The sequence below is a fragment of the Geotrypetes seraphini genome, chromosome 10 (genome assembly GCF_902459505.1).
Source record: "Geotrypetes seraphini chromosome 10, aGeoSer1.1, whole genome shotgun sequence".
Lineage (NCBI taxonomy): Eukaryota > Metazoa > Chordata > Amphibia > Gymnophiona > Dermophiidae > Geotrypetes > Geotrypetes seraphini.
This window is the reverse complement of record NC_047093.1, coordinates 131,860,830-131,883,691: the sequence shown is the minus strand read 5'-3', so window position 1 is coordinate 131,883,691 and position 22,862 is coordinate 131,860,830. Positions and strand designations below refer to the sequence as shown.

At 41.6% G+C, this 22,862-nt stretch overlaps 1 pseudogene; it reads right to left on the bottom strand.

Annotated features, from left to right (window-relative positions):
• The window catches only part of LOC117367665, a 52,855-nt pseudogene extending 32,329 nt beyond the window's left edge, over positions 1 to 20,526 (bottom strand).
• Positions 20,527 to 22,862: the final 2,336 nt, after the last annotated feature.

Genomic DNA, 22,862 nt, shown 5'->3' with positions numbered 1-22,862 from the left:
TAAAGTTTTTAAACATGGAGCTATTTCTCCATCTGTCAAGTGTGCAGGGCTGAATTTAACTCTGCAAATAAACACATTGATATAAAAAAAACCAAAACAACAAATAATGTATATCATAACCATCTCATATTTGGAAAAAGGCATAAAGCTAATGTCTCTTTGGAGCGTCTCTATCTCTGCAGTGATAAAGAGGACCCGTGGAAAACATTAGAAATATCTGTGCCAAAATGGATCTGGGATGGCTATGTATAAATCCGGAAAAAACATTTTAAATTAGCAACATCCTAATTTCAGCTAAAACAATAGAAAGGAATTGTATTTTCCAATTTATTTTCAATTCACAACCGTGCCAGCTGTAATTATTGAGCTATATATATCTGTATCAAGGAGCAAAAGGTCAAGAATGAAAATATCACTAGCAAGAAGTTAAAATGTCGAGCGAGCACTACGATAACCAATACCATGATATTGAGCAATGAATAAGGGAGAGCTAGCAGCTGGTATCCAGGGTTTCCCCTCTTTGCACCAAAGTCCGTCCAAAAGGGCGGCTTTGGGCACCTGCCAAACGCCAGGCATCAAATTCAGAGGAGGGGGTGGTAACAAAGGACTGAAGCTGTGAAAAAAGAGAGGAAGAGAATCCTGTTCACCCTTGAGACCCAGAAGCCTATTTAAAAGAAGGGCTTGGACATCGTGAAAAGTATGAAGGGTAATGGGGTGACCTAGGATCAGAAAAGTAACCATCTCTACCACCATAGCACAAGCAGCCAGGGAACTTGAACAGGAGTGACTATAAAAAAAAGGCAACAGAGCGTAACTTACCGCCATGTTCTCCCTTCATGGTGTTACAATAGTCCCAAACAAAGAGATAAAACATGTGGGCATAAGCAGGAAAACCCAAACTTGAGCTAGAAACCAAAGCACATCTTAAATGTCCAACATTTCATAAGTCCATCTGATAAGAGCAGTCATTTCAGAAACCAGGGTCTGTCTCAAAATCTGGTCATAGAAGGAAAAAGCAGAGATCCATTGGCGGCAGTGACCAATCATAGCAAGAAAAGTAAGCATGTCTTTCTTGGTAGCTGGGCGGGGCAGAACAGCAGCAATGCAGAAAGTGCAGATTTTCCTCTGACCATGAGACAGGACAAAACCCAGGTATTTCACTTCAGATGTACACCAGTGCAGTTTATTTCATGACACCTTGTGACCACACACAGACAACCATTATAAAAGGTACAAACTATCAGCCTGACAGGTCTCCTGAATTATGGAACACAAAAGTTGTACAAAATGAGAATATGACCATGAGGGGCAGTGCATGACTTGTAGAATAGCCCGAAGGACATTCCACACTAGGTATACTGTTGCTTAAAGGTGAAGGCAGCCTCACCAAAGGGACTAAAAATAAAACATTCTTTAGGAAAATGACAGAAAAAAAATCATTGGCTGCCGGTGGAATGGTGGAAGAAACATAAGGGCAATGAGAATTACCAAAACATTAACAGCCCGAAAATCTAGGACGAAACGAGGAATGCCATGAGCTTTGACAACAAGAGCGATGGGCGTATTATAAGAAGAGATGGTGGCTTTGATAATGCCGGAGAAAAGTCAAGAGACAAGCAGTGGAATCTCACCTTACTGCTTTATAAAACCAAGAATGAGTAACTTCAAAGAAGCACTATAGGGGGTCAGTGGAAGCCCAAACAGAGAAGTCTGGGGGAAGGGACAAAAACATTCATGCACAGACCCTGATAATGAAAGCAAAGAACAGATTAGCTTTGCTCTGCACAAGAAAGAAAACCTTTAAAACGGAATTTTTTCTTTTTCTTGTTTCTTTTTTTTTTTTTTTTATGATCCAGCACAGAACACAAAGAAAGCAGCCGGTAGAAGAAACGCACAAAATTAGGGCTTGTGTACAAACTACAAGGGAAAGATCTTAGACTGATTCAAACAGCGCTTTCAATTCATTCCACATAACAGCATGTCCTACCTCAGTGGTAAACATTGGTGACACAGAAAGATGTGAGCTGAAGGAAAAATGTCATACACACACACAGCCGTACAAGTCTCATTTGTCTAGGAGTAAGTGCCTTTATGACTCATTACAAAAGCAATATAACAATGCAAAAATATTCGCTTATCTTACCTTATAAGCGAGGTACAGTAATAAGAGACAATAAAATCTTATACTCTATAAAAGTGTTAACCTTACAAATGACAGAGTGGGCAGGGGGGTTCTATAAATAATTTCATTCTTTCCGAAAGAATGGCAGCTGCTTATATATATGAGGGCGCTTACCGAAAGTACCCCGAGATTTTTCCCAAAAAAACTCCATAATAGAACCCAAAGCTTGAACTTAAAATAAAGGGTGGGTACAGGTCACCACTACCCAGTGAGTATTAAAGAACAGAAAAAATTCAGAAATACTCACAAAATACCGGTGATATCATCTGCCCATCGCGGACAAGCCCCCAACTGAAAAGGATTCAGGTCCCAATTCCTGCCCTTAACTTTTTTAAGTGGTGGTGGTCCAGTGCGGTCTCATGCTGGACGGCTGCCTCTTTGCAGAGAGACGCAGGAGTGCAACCTTTGCGCTTCCTGCCTGGTCCCAGCCAATCACAGAGTGGTGTGAGACCAGGCAGGAAGTGCAAAAGTTGTGCTTCTGCATCACTCTGCAGAGAAAGGCAGCCGTCCAGCAGGAGACCGCGCTGGACCACTGCTATTTTAAAAAGGTACTGGGGGGCTTCAGGCTGTGGGCTTCCCAGCACCAGACGCAACAGACCACCAGGTGCACCTATGTGTAGAGGAAGAAAAAAATTTTGAACCTAATTTTTTTTTCTTGGTTTTTCCTCCTCTCAGGTGGGTGCTTCTTATGGTCCGGTGCGTCTTGTGGTCCCAAAAATACAGTAAGTAATAGAATAGCAAAAACATGTAAGAAAAAGAAAAGAAAAATAACGGATTTGAAATCTGTCATTAAGGAAGCTTGGTTTCCACAGAAGGACAACTTCTGTAATCAGGACAGCAAGGGAAGGCACCACTGCCCCGGTCCAGGAGCAGCCAAAGGCAAGATAACCAAAGACATTCACAGAGGCAGGAGGGGCCCAATAGCTGAAGGCAGAAGGCCGAGGAAAGAAGGAGGACTCTTCAGTCAGCTGCCTCGGACAAGGCTGATTCACCGCACCACACCCATGCTCAGCCTTGGACAAAAATAAGTGTCCTGACGTGTCTTCCTCAATTGCGACAAATGCCTACAATTTAGGCTTCCTGCCTCGGGGGTTTTGTTTAAAAAAATGTATGTCCTGATTGGCTGTTGGACAGTGGTAGGACGCCTACCACCACCTACAATCGGGATGTCCATTTATAGAATCAGCCACTATGAGTCTAACTATATTACTGAAGGATTTATTACATTATGAACCTTAATATGGTTTTTCTCCCATGGGGATTCTTTCATGAGTTCCGAGTTTATATTTAGTATTGGAAACTTTTACCACATTAAGAACAATCATATGGTTTTTCTCCTGTGTGGATTCTTTTATGAGTTATGAGGCTGCTTCCATTATTGAAAGATTTTCCACATTCAGAACATGTATATGGTTTTTCTCCCGTGTGGATTCTATTATGAGTTATGAAGCTACTTGATCTGTTGAAGGATTTTCCACATTCAGAACATTTATATGGTTTTTCTCCCGTGTGGATTCTTTTATGAGTTATGAGGCTGCTTCCATTATTGAAAGATTTTCCACATTCAGAACATTTATATGGTTTTTCTCCTGTGTGGATTCTTTTATGAGTTATGAGGCTGCTTCCATTATTGAAAGATTTTCCACATTCAGAACATGTATATGGTTTTTCTCCCGTGTGGATTCTTTTATGAGTTATGAAGCTACTTGAACTGTTGAAGGATTTTCCACATTCAGAACATGTATATGGTTTTTCTCCCGTGTGGATTCTTTTATGAGTTATTAAGCTACTTGAACTGCTGAAAGATTTTCCACATTCAGAACATGTATATGGTTTTTCTCCAGTGTGGATTCTTTTATGAGTGTTGAAGTTACTTATATTTTTGAAGGATTTTCCACATTCAGAACATTTATATGGTTTTTCTCCCGTGTGGATTCTTTTATGAGTTATGAAGCTACTTGATCTGTTGAAGGATTTTCCACATTCAGAACATTTATATGGTTTTTCTCCTGTGTGGATTCTTTTGTGAGTTATGAGGCTGCTTCCAATATTGAAAGATTTTCCACATTCAGAACATGTATATGGTTTTTCTCCAGTGTGGATTCGTTTATGAGTGTTGAATCTACTTGTATTAATAAAAGATTTTCCACATTCAGAACATTTATATGGTTTTTCTCCCGTGTGCATTCTTTTATGAGTTATGAGGCTGCTTCCATTATTGAAAGATTTTCCACATTCAGAACATGTATATGGTTTTTCTCCCGTGTGGATTCTTTTATGAGTTATGAAGCTACTTAAACTGTTGAAGGATTTTCCACATTCAGAACATGTATATGGTTTTTCTCCCGTGTGGATTCTTTTATGAGTTATGAAGCTACTTGATCTGTTGAAGGATTTTCCACATTCAGAACATTTATATGGTTTTTCTCCTGTGTGGATTCTTTTGTGAGTTATGAGGCTGCTTCCAATATTGAAAGATTTTCCACATTCAGAACATGTATATGGTTTTTCTCCAGTGTGGATTCGTTTATGAGTGTTGAATCTACTTGTATTATTAAAAGATTTTCCACATTCAGAACATTTATATGGTTTTTCTCCCGTGTGGATTCTTTTATGAGTTATGAAGCTACTTGAACTGTTGAAGGATTTTCCACATTCAGAACATTTATATGGTTTTTCTCCCGTGTGGATTCTTTTATGAGTTATGAAGCTACTTGAACTGTTGAAGGATTTTCCACATTCAGAACATGTATATGGTTTTTCTCCCGTGTGGATTCTTTTATGAGTTATGAAGCTACTTGAACTGTTGAAGGATTTTCCACATTCAGAACATGTATATGGTTTTTCTCCCGTGTGGATTCTTTTATGAGTTATGAAGCTACTTAAACTGTTGAAGGATTTTCCACATTCAGAACATGTATATGGTTTTTCTCCAGAGTGGATTCTTTTATGAATTATGAGGCTACTTTTATCAATGAAAGATTTTCCACATTCAGAACATTTATACGTTTTTTCTCCAGAATGGATTCTTTTATGAATTACGAGACTATTTGTACTATTGAACGATTTTCCACATTCAGAACATTTATATGGTTTCTCTCCTGTGTGGATTCTTTCATGATTTTGGAGATTACCTTTTCGATTGAAGCTTTTATCACATTCAGAACATGTAAATTGTTTTTTTCCAGTGTGGATTCTTTTATGAGTGTTGAAGTTACTTATATTTTTGAAGAATTTTCCACATTCAGAACATATATATGGTTTTTCTCCCGTGTGAATTCTTTTATGAGTGTTGAAGTTACTTATATTTTCGAATAATTTTCCACATTCAGAACATTTATATGGTTTTTCTCCTGTGCTGATTTTTTCCTGAGGTATAATATTACTTTCTTGATCGAAGCTTTTATAATACTCAGAACATTTAAATAGCTTTGCTCCCTTGGAGTTCATTTGATGCATTTGTATCTTGCTAATACTGATTAAGTCATGTTTTCTCAGTTCAAGTACCTGACTGAAGTTTGACTTCCCAGTGAACATTTCCTTACTTGTAGTGCTCTGACAAAGTTTCTGCCTGCTGATTCTCTCACTTTGTCTGAGATTTGGGCAGTTGATGGAATTTCTCTTTTGCTCAGTACATACATTTGAACTCTCTCCTTTTGGGGTCTTTTCTTTCATGCTAGGTGGTTTTATACTACTAATACCTTCTGGGCTGTCTCTTGAAGGGTCCTTGTGTGTCCATTCCTCCCTCTGCTGACCATAACATACTCTCATTCTCTTATTTCCAAATCCATCATCTGTTGGTTAAAAATGAAAGTATATACGTAAATTATACAGCTATTAATAACAAAAATATAGGTAAATATCCCTACAGAAGTCTTTAAAGTTATTTGTTTATAGACAGGTGAGTAATGGCACATGAAAAGATATAAACAGACCATCCTGATCTCATTTGCTGGTTCTGAACATCTCATCCTCCCCTCCAATATCTGCAATGATTCCCTTTACTCTGATTACATTCACTAACCAAAATCTCTGTGTGAAAATTTAGAAATACTCCACAGCACATAGCAATTCTTGGCTTACCACTCTTCATATCAGCATCCTCCTCTCCTCCCTCCAGTTGGTCACTGGCAGGATCCTCTTCCGTTTTCACTATCTCTTCTGTGAGGTCAGCAGGGTAACTTTGGCTGCCTGTATGGAAAATAACAGATTTATAAGAAAGCTTAAGACCTAAGAAAGGGAAATCTTTGCTAAAACTGGATGATGGGACTTTTATGACCTCTGAAAATCTAAGTATCCTTGGTGGAAGGAGTTAAGGATCTAAAAACTTTCTTATTTCGAGATGCTTTTAATCAAACCTAAAAGCATCTTTTCTCTCTTCTTTCGACCAGCAAGCTTCCATTATTTTAATGTTCCCCTCCCTTTTGTTCAATCCTCCCCCCCCACCCTCTCCTTCTCACCTATACAATGTAACTTTTTTCTCTTTCCACACTTACTGCCCTCACATTCCAGTACGTCAAGTCTTTGTCATTTATGTTTAACTTTAGACATCTTTTTGCACATACTATTACACTCAATTCTTTTTTTTAAACTTCATTGTTAACCGGCCAGACAATTGCTTGATGGTCGGGATATTAAAAATCAATAAACTTGGAAACTGAGTAGTTTCATTTGTTAATTTGGATGTAATTTTCTTTCCTTTTCTTTTGCTTTCCTATTAAATGGAGTTCTTTTCATAAATTTGATTGAGTTAAGTAAACCACTTAGATCCTTTCTGGCTGTACTGTATATGCAGTATATAAAAATTTGAATAAACATAATGCAATCTATAGCTATAGGGGTTAACCTTTGCACTCCTATCCCTTCCTGCATTACTTGGTGCATAGAACCTGTGGTACCTTCATGATAGCTTTCTGCACCTGAATATATACAGATAATTACTTGTGTAGGAGGAGTTCAGAGGATATAATTTAAATGGAGCAGAGGTGGAGTTGTGATATACCTGTATATTTTATAAAATAGTAACATAGTAAATGAAAGCAGATAAAGACCTGAACGGTCTATCCAGTCTGCCCAGCCATACATGCTCCATAAATTAATTTAATTTAAATGGTCCTTTGTCTTAGATATTTCTGGGCCAGAAACCCAGAGCTCTGCCCGGTAGTGTGCTTAGGTTCCATCTACTGGAGTCTCCATCAAACTCACTCCAGCTCACTCCCAGCCATCGAAGCCCTCCCCAGCCCATCCTCAACTGAATGTCCATATACAGAACAGAGACCATGCAAGCCTGCTCAGTATTGGCCTTAGTTCCTTCAATGTATACCCATTATTTTCTGATTCAAGATCCTCTGTGTTCATCTCATGCTTGTTTAAACTCTATCACCATTTTCTACTCCACTAGCTCCCTCGGGAGCGCATTCCAGGCATTAACCACCCTCTCCATAAAGAAGAATTTCCTAATATTATTCTTGAATCTACCACCCCTCAACCTCAAATTATGCCGTGTGGTTTTACCATTTTCCTTTCTCTGGGAAAGATTTTGCTCTACGTTAATACCTTTCAAGTATTTGAACATCTGAATCATATCTCCTCTATCCCTCCTTTCCTCTAGTATACATATTCAGGGCTTCCAGTCTCTCCTCATATGTCTTCTGGCATAAACCTCCTACCATTTTTGTTGCCTTCCTTTGGACTGTTTCAAAGGCTAGATTCACTAAGCCCACCAATTAAGTCCTGACCACTTAGAAACCTCTTTGCGACCTGATTTTCCTCCGACCCGATTCACTAACCTGTGTCCCGATCATCCTCTGATCCGCGCATGCAAATGAGGGGGAACGGCATTCAAATGTAGTCAGGCAGCAATTCACTAAATAAATCTGGAACATCGACTGGGCTGGCCAATCAATAAAAGAAGCGACGGCTGAGGACCGTCGCTCACTGCTTTCCGACTGCATCTCCTGATCTCTGCCTGGATTCTCTCCTGCCTCGACTGTCCTCTCGCCGCCCTGCTCTCTGCCCCGAATCTCTCCTGCCACCCTGCTCCTCCTGAATCTCTTCCTCTCACCGCCACGACTCTCCTGCATTTCCCCGCACTGCGAGCCTGTGGTTTTAACCCATGGGTTTAAAGCGGGTTAACACCATGGGCTTACAAAGAAAAAGAAAAGGAAAAAATAAAAGGTCACTGCTCAGTAAGCACGCGCAGACCATCTACAGATGGTCTGTGCATGCATGGGGATCGCTATTCAGCGATCCCTGCAGTTGGTTGGGGGCGTGATTCCGAGAATCCTCATTTGCATTAGGATGCATCGTGAATCAGCCCCCCGGACCCGGATCAGATCGGTAGGTCCTTTTAGTGAATCTAGGCCCAAGTCTTTTTACGTCCTTCACCAGATACGGTCTCCAAAACTGAACACAATACTCCAAGTGGGGCCTCACCATCGGCCTGTACAGGGGCATCAACACCTTCTTCCTTCTGCTCACTACGCCTCTCTCTATACAGCCCAGCATCCTTCTGGCAGCAGCCACTGCCTTGTCACACTGTTTCTTCGCCTTTAGATTTTCAGACACTATGACCCCAAGGTCCCTCTCCCCATCACTGCATATCAACCTCTCACCTTCCAGCACAAATGGCTCCTTCTGATTTCTAATCCCCAAATGCATTACTCTGCACTTCTTTGCACTGGATTTTAGTTGCCAGATATTAGACCATTCCTCTATCTTTTGCAGATCCTTTTTCATGTTTTCCACTCCCTCCTCGGTGTAAGTATACATGTAGAATTCCTGAACAATAAAAACATACCTCTTCACCTAACTTCCCTGCCTACAAAGAAATATATATTGGTACTAGATCCTTAGTATGTCACATTAGGATAAAAACTTGTATAAAAAATCTTGCACTGTAACTAAGGCAAATTGTAACCAGTTAACTGTATGTTATGTATGTTAACCTGTAACCCGGTCTGAGCTCGTTGGGGAGAACGGGATAGAAAATGGATTTAATAAATACATAAATAAACCCACAAGCTGCTGAGGAGGTGGAAGGAAGGTCTAACATCCTGGACCAGCAGAGAGAGAGATACAAGAACGATTACATAAACTGATAAAGGATGAGAGACAGTAGGTGTAGAAAGAAAATTCAGGAAAGAGCCAGACAGATATGGGGAAATGGTGAGGGAGAATAAGGGAAAGATAAGGAGAGAAATGCAAACAAAAGGCAGATCAGATAATGTAAGGAGAAAAGTAGGAATATGGGAAACAGAACAAATACATTATCCACACCACTAAGCTCAGAAACAGGGACTCTGTTTAAAGCACCTCCTTCTCTCTGTGCCTGGTCCAGAAAAGCTGTCTTTCTTCTTCCTTGTAGGAAAGTTTGTGTTACCTCAGTACTAGCTTTAATTCAAGCTGCATCACCTGGTTGATCCAGTTCCTCACATGAGCCTGTGATGGTCAGATTTCCTCTTTCCTCAGATCCTAGAGGCTCAGTCACAAATCCCTCTTGCTCAAAACGAATTAAAATGTCAGGCTTGACATTGTGGGAATCTGTTGTAGGAAGAAGATAGTAGAATATGTTTAAAAAACAGTTATCATGGAGCTTATGACTGCTTAGAATTATGCTGTTTTCATAGGCACTGCTACCAGAAGAGCCAAAAAGAGGGGTTCTGCTATACCGATCATCATCAAAAATGTATTCTAACAATACCAATATCACTATAATACCTAAGTTGGACTACTTCTTTCCTCAACAACTACAAAAGGGAAGATTAGGTAATTACCTTGATAATCATTTTTCTAGTAGAAGGGCATATGAGTCTGGACCAGTGGCTTGTGTATCCCTATTTGCGAGTTGATGTAGAAGGCATCATCTATATTTTTCAGCTCCACCTCCTCTGACCTGCTCTGTGCTTGCTTGCTCAGTTCATACCAAAGCAGTAGAAAAAGGACAGGAAAGAATAAGGAGGGGAATGGGGAGCTCCCTCCAGTCTACTCTGACTTCAAAACAAACCAACAAAGTAAAATGAAAAATTATAACATAAGAACATAAGAACATAAGCGTTGCCTCTGCCGGGTCAGACCAGGGGTCCATCGTGCCCGGCAGTCCGCTCCCGCGGCGGCCCCCCAGGTCCATGACCTGAAAGTGTTCCCTACCTAACTTAAAATACCCATACCCTGTTCACTCAATGTCCTGTAAGGTAAATCTCTATCTGTACCCTGTTATCCCTTTCGCTTCCAGGAAGTCATCCAGTCCCTTTTTGAACCCCAGAATTGTACTCTGTCCTCTCACCTCTCCGGGAAGCGCGTTCCAGGTGTCCACCACCCTCTGAGTGAAGAAGAACCTCCTTGCATTTGTTATGAATCTGTCTCCTCTCAGTTTTTCTGAATGACCTCTTGTTTTAGTTGTCCCTGCTAGTCTAAAAAATCTGTCCCTATCCACCTTCTCTATGCCTTTCATGATTTTATAGGTTTCTATCATGTCCCCTCTCAGTCTCCGCTTCTCCAGGGTAAAGAGCCCCAGCCTGTCCAACCGTTCGGCATATGAAAGGTTCTCCATACCCTTTATCATCCTCGTTGCCCTCCTCTGGACCCTCTCGAGTATTGCCATGTCCTTCTTGAGGTATGGTGACCAGTATTGGACGCAGTATTCCAGATGTGGGCGCACCATTGCTCGATACAGTGGCAGGATAACTTCTTTTGTTCTGGTAGTGATACCTTTTTTGATAATGCCCAGCATTCTGTTCGCTTTTTTTGAGGCCGCTGCACATTGCGCCGCCTGCTTCATTGTGTTATCCACCAATACCCCCAGATCTTTTTCTTGGCTTCCTTCCCCGAGTACCCTCCCTCCCATCGTTTAGCTGTACATGTAGTTCCCCTTCCCTATGTGCAAGACCTTACATTTCTCCACATTGAAGCTCATCTGCCATTTTTTTGCCCACTCACTCAGTTTGTTCAGGTCGCTCTGCAGTTCCTTGCATTCTTCAACAGTTCCGGCCCTGCTGGAGAGTTTTGTGTCATCCGCGAATTTGATAACTTCGCACTTTGTCCCCGTTTCTAGATCATTAATAAATATATTGAACAGCAATGGTCCCAGCACTGACCCTTGCGGAACACCACTTGTGACCCCTATCCAGTCAGAGTAGTGCCCCTTTACTCCTACCCTCTGTTTCCTGTCCGCCAGCCAATTTTTGATCCATCTGTACACGTTTCCTTCCACCCCGTGACTCCACAGCTTCTTCAGTAAGCGTTCATGGGGCACCTTGTCAAAGGCTTTTTGGAAATCCAGATATATAATGTCTACTGGGTCACCTTGGTCCAATTGCTTACTTATCCCCTCAAAGAAATGCAGTAGATTTGTCTGGCATGATCGGCCTTTACAGAAACCATGCTGACTCGATCTCATCAGATTATTTTTTTCTATATGCTCGTTGATACCTTCCCTGATCATTGATTCGACCATCTTCCCCGGAACAGAGGTTAAACTCACCGGTCTGTAGTTTCCCGGGTCGCCTCTCGATCCTTTTTTGAAGATCGGTGTAACATTCGCTATCCTCCAGTCCTCCGGGATTACCCCTGTTCTCAAGGACAGGTTGCAAATATGCTGCAGTAATTCTGCTGTTTCGTCTCTAAGCTCTTTTAGTATTCTCGGGTGGATCCCGTCTGGGCCCGGAGCTTTGTCCGTTCTTAATCTATCTATCTGCCTGAGAACGTCTTCGAGGCTTACCTCCATGCATGATAGTTTCCCCTCCTGATCTCCCCTGAAGATTTTTTCCGGTTCTGGCACACTGGATGTGTCCTCTATTGTAAAGACCGACGAGAAGAACTTGTTTAGCCTACCAGCCACCTCTTTTTCCTCTTTCACCACTCCCTTCCGGTCACCCTCGTCCAGGGGCCCCACCTCCTCCCTCGCTGGCTGTTTCCCTTTCACATATCGGAAAAATGGTTTGAAATTTTTTGCTTCCTTGGCTAGTCTCTCCTCATACTCTTTCTTGGCTTTCCTGACTACTCGGTGACATTCTTTTTGTTGCTTCCTGTGCTCTCTCCAGTTTCCTTCAGTTTTGTCCTTTTTCCACTTCCGAAATGATTTTTTCTTGTCTCCTATCACTTTCTTTACTTCACTGGTTATCCATGCAGGGTCCTTTGTCTGATTTTTCTTGGAACCTTATAACAAGGTGGAATACTATACAAGCCACAAACTAAGCACAACCGGCACTAACACTGATAAAATAATCTAAAACAGTTTGGATTCATTTGTTTTGAGGTGTTTTCCATAGTGAAAATGGCACAACATCACCTCTTGAACAGGCTCTTATCTGAAGCCAGTTGAAACGTCCAGGATATTCAAGACGCTGCGGACCCTGGAGCAGCAGAAGATCAAGCATAGACAAAAAATGCAGTCAATCTTTCAGTGTCAACTGAACTGAGAGGTAACCATTCCTTTCATCACCTCCTGACATCGCCAAGGATGCCAGAATCCCCAATTAAGTTCTTCGGGGCAGATCCGGTCCACCTGAGAGCTGCCTCAACAGGACCACCGTGATCTCAAACGAGGCTGTAGAAAGCTTGAGCGTAAATGGGGAAAAAAGTAACTTAGAAGTGGACAAGCTTGAATGGAGAAATAAAATTACTGAATACAACCAGGAACTTATGAAAGCCCAGAAAAATTATTACGGGAATAAAACAGGTGGTTCAAAAGATCAAAGTAAAGCTCTATTTAAACTGTGGAGATCACTCACTGATGTGAGTGAAAACAATCGACAAAACTATCAGACCAAATGCAGGTGAGCTAGTGAAATTTTTTAATGACAAAATCCTGACGATAAGGGCTACATTTGTCACTGCAAAATATGATGATATATTTTTTGAGGAAGATAAGTCAGAGAATATCCCGGTAGATAGATCTTGGTGTACCTTTGCAATTGTAACCGATGATCAGATTCAGAAACTGTTTTAAATTGGGCAATGTAGATGTGCTTTGGACCTTTTCCTTCTTATATTTTTAGGAGTATCTCCCCTCAAGCAATCTCCTGGTTAACATCATTGATAAATCACCTATTAGATAATGGTTACTTCTCAAGCAGTATGGGACATATTGCTTTAAACCTGTTATTGAAGGGTTCTGATATCTGTCTAATCGCTAATATCCCCTTATTAACTAAGATGATTGAGGCTCTTTCTTTACAACTTTCCAGTTATTCGGATCAATTCTCTATTCTTCTCCCATTCCAACAGGGTTTTTTAACTAATTTCAGCACATAATTATTGTCACTAAGCTCTAAGATTCATAGTCTACTGTCTCACAATAGATATTCTATCTCGCTACAGTTTGATCTTTCAGCAGCTTTCGATGTAGTTCACATCATGATATACTAATCTGCTTACTTTCTAAGATAGGCTTGGATCTGAAAGAACTGAGATAGATGGTTTACAGGTTTTCTAACATTACGCACGTATGAGGTATATATTGATGGTAAAACATCTGTACCACGGAAGTCTTGTCTGTGAAGTTCCACAGGGCTCCCCGTTATCTCCTTTACTATTTTAACATTTATATGAGTACATTAAAGAACCTCAATTTAGCCGCTTCTGAAACAATCTTTACATATGCGGACGATATTTTTATTCTATAAGAAGTAGATCCAAAACTGAGCAACTTTGAACTAAATATAAACTCTCGTATTTCCAGACTTCAAATATGGGCTACCTCTGTTCAAATGAAACTTAGGGCTCCTCTTACCTCACTAACCTCCTACACTGCCTCTCTGATATGAAAAACTGGATGACAGCCAATAACTCCAGCTGAATGCCTCAAAGACTGAACTACTCTGAACCAGGAAAAAGAACACTACTTTCACCCATCCAACACTATCCTGGGAATCCACCCCCTTAACAGCAAAAGACCAGGTACGAAGTCTTGGAATTATACTGGATGGCTCCTGTCCCTCTCCACCCACGTCTCGCAGGTATTTTCCACAACTTTTTACTACCTACGCCAACTGCAAAGGTTCAAACCCTACCTCCCAGAAACAGACTTAGCCTAACTGCTATATGCCTATGTACTCTCTAGACTAGACTACTGCTTTCCGCAGCCGGATGACGTCACCCATATGTTAAGAATAGCTGCCTGCTGTCCCTAGATAACACCTGTTACGGTAAGTTACTGTGCTTTAAGTCCAATTAAGGTCGATTGTGAGGTGTTGAGTGCCAGTATTAGCACTGATTAAGACTATAGATCAATTAAAAGTAGGCGGAGTTTATAAAATCAGGGCCAAAATGCACACAAGTTCCTGCATATCAGTCAATTAATTAGAACGTTCTTCCCTGCTGTCTCTTATGGGACAGTTTGTTTCGTACAGACATTTATCATATATTTGTTATGTGATTGTTCTACATCACTGTCAAATGTGTGTATTTCAGATCCTATTTCATGTTACTCTTATTACTAGGTTTCATTCTCCGTTTCCAAGTTTACCTCATTGATTGTATTTGTGCTTATATTCGGTCATTTTACTATTGTTATGCTGTTAACCAAATTGTGTTATGTTAAACTGTACCTCCTGTACACAGCCTTGGATGAATCTCTTCAAAAAGGTGGATAATAAATCCAAATAAATCAAATAATCTAAAGCATTATTGTAAACTGCATTGTGTACTGTGATTTGCACTGATCCACCTTCAATAAAACTCTCCATGCCTAAGTCAAAATGCACCACATTTATCAGTAAGGTTCCCCCTCCAACATCAACCCTTTCTCAACCCCTTTACACTCTAGGTTAAGGGTCTTATAGACCTGATCCCACCCACAGGACACCACCTCCATCAGGCACCTCTTCTGCCTTTGTGGGAACTTTACTTCATCAAAATAGGGGAACAGACAGTGGTATAGTAAGTTTTAAATAAGATGCCATGGAAGGAGAATAGAGGATGATGGTACCACCAAGTACCTCAATGGTCTCAGCTGACCTTAGTAAAGCTGTGCAGGAGGAATTTGATACTTACTCGATACAGAAAGGTGAGTCTGTTCAGATGCCTCTGATTCATGAGGATCTATGAAGGGGAGATCCTCCTCTTGTTTAATGCTCAGCGAGAAAACAGATGTTACAATTGGAAACACTGTTAAAAGAAAACACATCTCGGATTCACCAAGAATCTGAAACTCTATTTCCTAATTTATTATTATAAGTCTCCAAGCTTTTACTAAAGCTTGGTGCATGCTAGTGGTATTAGCGCATGCTAAATACTAAGAAGCCCATACGTATAATATGAGCTTCTAAGGATTTAGCATCCACCACTTCCATTAGCTCCTTCTAAGCTTACGTAAAGAGCCCCTAAATGTTTAATGTCAATCGTGCTTTGAAAATGCAAAACCCTTTAAATCCAACGTAGCTGCTTACTCTTGGTGGACTCATTCGGGTTTCCTTTTTCCTCCAATTCACAGTGTTGTGGAAAATATTTCTCATCTTCTTTTTTAATCCTGAATATAACATCAGGATTAACGATTAAATAACCTGTTAATAAGAAATAGGAAAATGATTTTTACATTATATTTGTAGAATCCCATCTATTTCCATGTGTCTCTGTGGCAATTTTGAGAGCAGAGCCAGCAGGTGGAAGAGCAACTGAGGATTGCTCTTGCCCCCACTACACCCCACAAACTGCCAGGATTGTAAAATAGGCCCAATTGGGGCACCTACAAGTGGGAAGGGAGGAAAGGCAACTCGTGTTCAGAGGAAAGGGAGACAAACAGGATGAAGCACAAATTTTTAGCTTCCACCAAATAACACACGGTCAGTTTCTACCAAAACCAAAAAGAAAAAGAATTTTAGGCCAATTTTGCACTGACCAAAATTAATTTAGCTTCTAGTATGTGTATATATTGAGATTTGGGTATGTACCTGACATAGCTTAAAGCTTAGAGAAAAAAGACAGTTACAGACTGCCAGTTGATTAAGAAAAAAATCTTAGGCATTTGCTAGTACAGATATTTTTCTTCATGGCCCTCCTAGGTAGAGACACTGCAGTCACTATCATCTGACGGGGGTTACACTTTGCACAGTACAGGTGACTTGTCTGCAGCTGACATGTCATGGCCTTGCACTGATGTTGCAGTTCTAAGCAAGAAATCTGACAAGTAAATCCTTCCCCCCTGGACTTCTGTACCAAATTTTTGTAGTATAGAAAAGGAAGACAGACTCCACCTGAAAGTGAAAGACCTTAAACTAGAGGCTTCTTACATTGGCTCCTATTGGATATGGGATGGCATCAGAAGCCAGGTTCTAAATTTCAGATGATGATGGTACCCAATACCTGAGATTTCTCCAGGGTTCAGAAATTAACAGCACCTGTTCCATAACGTACCTATGATAGAAGATAGAGAAGGTGTATTTACCTCGTGAGATGAGGATGTCTTGAATCTCCTTGATGACCTTCTTGTACAACTCTTTCTGCCATTCTCCCAGAATGTCCCACTCCATTTCCAAGAAATAAGCAGCAACATCCTTGAATGTGACGGATGTCTGGAAAGCAAGACACGGACACAGTCAGCCAGTTTCCTTATCATGTTTCTGCAGTAGACTTTGTTATATGACTTCTGTCAGTAAGATCAGATCTCTGGTGCAGATTTCCTGTTCCTTAGTCAAAGTCTGGAAATCTCTCATGTTGGCTGATTTAGTAGATGGAAGAAGGTAGTTGGTTTCGGCCAAAGGAACTTCAGCAAAAGCTGAAGAGATGGAAAAGAGAGAAGCAAGTAGGTTGATATCTGAAGGTAGGAAAGTGGAGAAGAGTCCTGGGGTCATTCTGTCTGTCTGTGTTGTTGCTACTAACAGTCAGTAATCTGTTTAGAAAGGATAGAGATGGCAGAGAAAGGAAGGATGAATACTGCATATACTTAAACATAAACTTAGATTTTTGGGCCAAAGAAATGACCCAAAAATTGGGGTCTCAGTTTATATTTAAGTGTTCTCCCTCTCAGACCCATTGCAAGCCTCTCCCCGAGCCCACCTTACCACTGCTGGACCAGTGGTAAGTCCAGAGCAAGAGTGATCCACCTATGCTCCTGCCCCATGCAGTCCCACTATTCAAAATGGCCGACGCGAGTTCCCACAGTGGATACTATGTTTATTTACTGCCTTTTCATGAAGAGATTCACCCAAAGTAGTTCACAATACATTGAATAGTAATGAGGAAGTCATAGGCATTTTCCCTATCTGTCCCTGCAGGCTCACAATCTTAACTGTGGTACCTGGGGCAATGTAGGGATTAAGTGACTTGCCCAGAGTCACAAGGAGCAGGCTAGGATTGAACTCACAACCTCAGGGTGCCGAGGCAGCAGCTCTAACCACCAGGTCACTCACTCCCACAGTAACCTTGCAAGACTGGCATGAGTTGGGTTTATATTCAATTCAACACTTTTTCCCCCTTTTTGGGTTAAAAGATTACTTTGGTTTATATTTCTTTAAAAGTAGTGTGACTTTTTCTTTCTGTGCAAGATGTAATGCTTGAGAAATAATGGAAATGACAAAACAAAAGTTTATCTCAGTTTATATTTGGGTGGGTTTATATTTTAGTGTTAAGGATGGTCCCCTTGTTGTACCCAGCTGTAGGGTAGGGATCCTCACAATTTACTCCTTTAGGTGGGCCGTGAGCCAGGACCAGACATTTGCTGTATTCTTCTCAATAATGCCAGACCATACAGATGGTTTTAGGAAATAAAACTTCAACTTTATTCCATCTCTCTATTACCAGAGAGAGGCTCTTCTTGAACAGCAGGTTACAGAACAAAACAACAAACTATTTACATATTAAGTATATTAAAGATGGCATGTTGTTTTAATATCTCCTGATTGTGAGATCCCCTGTGCTGATAGGAATCTGATCTACTGGTGAAGATAGCCCAAAAGACATTCTCTCGCTCAAGGCAGGAGCTTAAGAAATTGATGATGATGTCACTCATCAACTACACGCCCATTGCTGGCATCCCTATCCTAACAAAAATTCTTGAAGCCCATGTAAGCAAACAACTAGCCTCACATAAGGTTACACTCATGCCTTCACCCATCCCAGTACAGATTCAGAAAACACCATAGCACTGAACTTCTTATAATCACCCTAATCGCCAAAATCAAACAATTTCTAAGCAATCAAGCGATACTACTCCAGTTTGATATCTCTGCTGCCTTTGACTCGGTGGACCACCATCTGCCCCTATCCAAATTATCTGAAATCGGAATAACAGGGGCAGTGATGAACTGGTTCTCAGACTTTCCACAAAATAGAGAGATATTTTTGGCTGTACTGCTTGTTCCAATAAAGATTTTATTGGGGGGAAACAAAAAGGGAGGGGTGTTCTCCAACCCCTGGAATGCATTCTGTGGAGTCCCACATGGCTCCCCACTATTCCCCATCCTGTTTAACTAATTCATGAGCTCACTTGGAAACATTAAGCTAGAAGACGAAACCTTACTATCCTATGCAGACGACATTCTTCTTCTCATACCCATAACAAACAACCTAATGCTGAAGAGAAAATCTCAAACAACATAGCAAGAATTCACACCTAGGCAAACTTAAATTAAATGCCACCAAAACCAAAGCCATCTGCTTCCACGTAGCTCAGCAAAACACTCTCAGACGAGCATTAATCTTCAATCCGGTACCACCCTTGCAATGGAGAAATCCTCTAAAGTGCTTGACTGCATCCTGGATGACACACTCACAATGGAATCCCATGTCTTTAGCCTCAGGAAAAAGACTATCTTCTCCATGCGCCAACTAAAACTCGTTAAGCTATACTTTCATCAACATCATTTTGCGCAGATCGTCCAGTTGACGATACTACCTCAGCTGGACTACTGCAACTCGGCCTACATGGGAATTAATACTACTCTAATTCACAAACTTCAGCTCATACAGAACATAGCGGTTAGACTAATCTTCAGCCTAAAGAAATATGATCTCAGCCTTCTTCAAACAACAGCACTGGCTACCCATCTCATCGTGGATCTTCAAAATATCCTGCATCTTACATCACATAATCCACGGAAATTCAGCCAACCCCCTTACCCAACTATTCGGTATAGTCTGGTCTACTTCTAGAATCATAGACAGACTGCAACTAAGTCTGCCTTCTACAAAAAATCTTCACTATTGGCACATGTTCTGCTCCATGTTTACCTTCATGGGCATAAAAGCTTGGAACGACATACCAGAAATGATCAGAATAGACACTAATCACACGTCATTCCGGAAGAAGCTGAAAACCTTATCCAACCGCTGAAACCAACACGTCCCTCTTTAAAATGAATTTAACCTCATCTTATTCTGACACATCAGATAACTCCAACCTGCTAACTGAGTCTTTCCCGCTCCCTTCTTTTCCTTCCCCTCAAAACAAGACCCCCCCTCTAAGTTTCTCCCCTGCCCAGTTAATCCTCTCTGTAATCGCCTTGAGCCTGAATAGGTATGAGCGACACACAAATGGAAAATTAGATCAGATCATATATTGATGTGAATCCACCATTCAGAGAGTTCCAAGCCTTGCCTGAAGTCTTTAGAAGTTGCCTTTTTGCAAGCTGTTCAGTAACAGTGCATGTCAGGTTTCATCGACCTGTACTAACAGGCAGGAACTCCAGTCCATAACTGTTGTTATCCAGTTCACATTGTTCTAATCACCTTTAACACATAAATAGAAACGGCTAATATTCTTTGCCTAGGTTGTGGAGATTCATGTTCCCAATCTCACATCCCTTGGGGTATGAATTTACCTCCATATATGGTAGATCTTTACAAGCAGTAATGCAGCAGGGAAATCCCACATTCTCAGCTTATAAATGCACTCTAGTGGACCCCAGTCCTGAGCCTACCATCTATTAAAGGGACCATGCAGCTCTCCTTCCCTCTTCCTGTCTCATAAACTACTGCAATCTACCTCCAACAGGTTAGTCTTCCCTCCAAAACAGATGAACAAGAAAAGAGAAGGGAAGGCTGGAAGAGATGCACAGGGAAAGGTTTTCCTTTTACAAGAGTAGAGAGAAGAATTTCTTACTTGATACAAGGCAATAGACATAGAAATCAAAGCAAAGAAAATAAGACAACACCTTTTTATTAGACTAAATACTTTCTTTGAATTACCTGATCACAACCCAGGGCAGACATTTCCCTCCTGTTTCCCTCTGGATTCTGCAGCTGTTGGGATGGATTCAGGCTGGAGATTTCCCTCTTCCTGGAAAGATGAGCAGATTGGGCTGATCCCTGAGTCTCCCCCTCTGCAGGAAGGGAACTGGGTCTCCCAGGGATTTCCAGTTGCAGGACACAGAAAGTTTCTGATTCTCTTCTGAATCTTGTCTGTTCTTTGCAGCTCTGCGGAAGTAGAGGAAGCAACTGAGTCTGTGCAGAGCTCTTCACCCCACCCCTCCAGTGAGGTCATCCTGGAATATCCCGCCTCCTTAAGGTGGAGCTGTAGAAATAGCAGCTACAGGTAGCAGATCGTTCTTGGGTGGAATCAACTCTGCTGTCTCAAGATTCAGAAGAGAATCAGAAGCGTTCTGGGTCCTGCAACTGGAAATCCCTGGGAGACCCAGGTCCCTTCCTGCAGAGGGGGAGAGGAAGGATTATATCTGCCAAGTCTGTTCCTCTCTTGCTCATCTTTCCAGGAAATCTCCAGCCAGAATCCATCTCTGTAGCTGCAGAATTCCTATTGTAACGTCTGAGTTTCATCACTGACAGTTAAGCAAGAGGAAGATCCTGCACATTTTTACTAAGGTCAGCCTGGACCGTTCAGTCATTTAATGCTAGATGCATAAAAAGTCATCATCCTCACTTCTTCCCATTTAGGGTCCCCCCCCCCCCCTGCTTTGCATAGAGTAAGCTGTTCTGGAGATGGAGGAGGCAGCTGACAGAGATGGGTATGACTTGCAAAACCCTTCATCCTAATATTATAGGGCTGAGAAATCTTAAAACAAATGGTGATGAGGAGGCTTCTCTGTTATGGAGGGAACATGACCGATGAACAGCATACAGTTTGAATGGATTTTTTGTATTGATGATGGATTAGTATACTGTATATATCACAGTACATAATGCAGTTTACATTAATGCATTTTAATATTAATGGATTACATAAGAACATTAGAATTGCCGCTGCTGGGTCAGACCACTGATCTGTCGTGCCCAGCAATCTGCTCCAGTGGCGGCCCTTAGCTGACTTCAAAAGTCGATGGGACAAACAGGTGGGAGCGCTGCAAGGTTATGCATGACAGAGGAGTACACCAGGGAGGGAGGGTTCTTGAGTGGGCAGACTTGTTGGGCCGCCGGCCCTCTTCTGCTGTCATACTCTATGTTTCTACACTTTCCTGCTTATTCCCTCACTACACTTGCCTCATTCCTTTTTAGCCTCTTTCTTACCCTTCTCCTATTTTCAGTTTTTAGCTACTTATCAAATTTCCATCTTCTCTCCCATTCCCCATCTCATTCCTTCCTCAGCCCTCCATTCCCTTTTATCTTCAGTGTACCTCCATTACCATATTTCTATTCTCTGTCATATCTATCCTCTTATCCTTTCCTTGCCACCCTCTCCTCTCTCTCAGGGTTCTACCATTCTCAGCATCTTCCTTCCTGCACACTTATAGCCCTGCATCTCCTCCCTACCCTCATAGCCTGACATCTCCCTATCTCTTTCCTGCTGCACTCCCATTTCCAAGCATCTCTCCATCACTTCATTCTGCTCCTGGATCCAACATCTCCCTCTTTCTCCCCTCCTACCTCCTGTGTATGTGTCTCTCTCTCCTTCTCATCTATCCCCATGTCCAACACCTCTCTCTCCCTTCCTTCCTGACCTCCCTTCCTGAAGTGCTAGGAGCGGGACCGCAGAAGACAAACGTGAATAGGGATGGAGGAGTAATAGATCCTGATCAATTTTCAGAGGGTTGTGTTCATGAGGAGCTAGCTAAAATAAAGGTAGACAAAGCGATGGGGCTGGAATGTGTACATCCTAGGGTGCTGAAGAAACTTAGGAAAGTTCTGGTAGCTCCACTGACTAACCTTTTCAACGAGTCTCTAGGGTCAGGAGTGGTACTGGAGAAGGGCGGATGTGGTCCCTCTCCACAAAAGTGGAAGTAAGGAAGAAGTAGGGAATTACATGCCGGTAAGTCTGACTTCTGTGGTAAGCAAATTAATTGAAATGCTTTTAAAACAGAGAATGGTCAACTTTCTGGAATCTTGTGGATTACTGGACAGGAAGCAACATGGATTCTCAAATCTGATCAATTTTCTTTGACTGGGTGACCAGATAATTGGATAGATGATGTGCGCTATTTAGATTTTAGCATAGCCTTTGACAGTGTTCCACACAGACGTCTAATAAACTGAGTGCCCTCGGGATGGGAGTGACGGGCTGGATCAGGAACTTTTTAAGTGGAAGGTGACAGAGTTTTGATAACTGGAAATCACTCTGAGGAAAGGGATATTACCAGTGGTGTGCCTCAAGGTTCTGTTCTTGGACCTGTTCTTTTTAACATTTTTATAAACGATATTGCTGAAGGGTTGTGGCGCAGTGGTTGGAGCTACAGCCTCAGCACCCTGGGGTTGCGGGTTCAAACCCCGCGCTGCTCCTTGTGACCCTGGGAAAGTCACTTAATCCTCCATAGCCCCAGGTACGTTAGATAGATTGTAAGCCCACCGGGACAGATAG